The sequence below is a fragment of the Agrilus planipennis genome, unplaced genomic scaffold (genome assembly GCF_000699045.2).
Source record: "Agrilus planipennis isolate EAB-ADULT unplaced genomic scaffold, Apla_2.0 scaffold32, whole genome shotgun sequence".
Lineage (NCBI taxonomy): Eukaryota > Metazoa > Arthropoda > Insecta > Coleoptera > Buprestidae > Agrilus > Agrilus planipennis.
Window position 1 is genome coordinate 860,621 of NW_020439506.1, and position 1,264 is coordinate 861,884.

The following is a 1,264-nucleotide window of genomic DNA, read 5'->3' on the forward strand; positions in this document are numbered from 1 at the left end:
TTAATGTTAATTAGGAATGTGAATATTAATTTATGTATGTACGAATATGTTAATAATATGTAAATTTATATAATAATTTAAAAGCGCATCACTACAAAACAAAATAGACAGACAAATTTTGAATTTCGATCGGACACTACACACATTTATTAAGTATATTATGTAATATATGCGACAGTCTTATAAAACTGGCCCAGACTTTGGTTTTCTCATTATTTTTTTCTTTTTAAAAAAATACACGTCATTAGTTTAAATAAAAATTAACTACATATGTACCTACTAATTTCATTTCTTTCTTTTACCATCGAATGAACTAGAAGGAAGGAATTCAGCAAGAACTTTCGTAACACTGGCGCTACTACACTTATCATCAGGGGGGTAAAGTCTGATAACTAAAAACGTCTTATTCTTCTTTTGCTACTAATATCACTATTATATGCAGACATTAGCATTTATGGATGTAGTAGGAATTATTCTTTAAACAGATTATATAATAATTAGGTAATTAAATAAATAATGAAAAATACAAAATTTTCCTTTTGATTTTGATACCAAACCACAAAAACCCAATTATTTCACTTTAAAAACAATGCTTTTAAAAATGAAAATGTAGTTATTTACTAAACAATAATAAATACTCGTTCAATAATATCTTTTGGTATTTACTTAGTCGTTTATGAATGATAATTATTATTATTTTTCATGCGTATAATTGTTTGTTGCAGTAGATTCTAGTCTTTTTACACGTATACATACATTTCTATGAAAAAAATTAAACTCCTGCGACTATTTCTCTTCCACTTCCTACCTTACTTACACATATTTTTTGGTAACAAGAAAGCAAGCAAGCACCTTTGTCCACGTGACGATAAATTATGAATTTGCCAAAAATAACAGTAATATATTTATCATATAATGAGCTAAAAGGTTCAAAATACTTCTTTTTAATCTTCTATTAAAAATTATTATCCCATCGTCATATGCTTACTCGTCAACATGCAGAAATTATGTGTACCTTCTATTTGATCAATAATATTGATTGGCCGAACTAATAATAAGCATTATATATAAATAAATACCATATGTTTGTATGAGACTAAACGTCTTCCTCAAATAATTTCCAAAAGAAAAATAATACCTAATTAAAAAGAATATTATATATTTAGTAAAGACATTTTCGGTAAGATACGTCGACTTTTTTGGTTTACATTTGGACACCATCAAACCCTCTCAAGAGCTCGTTAGTATTGTAGATTATGTAACA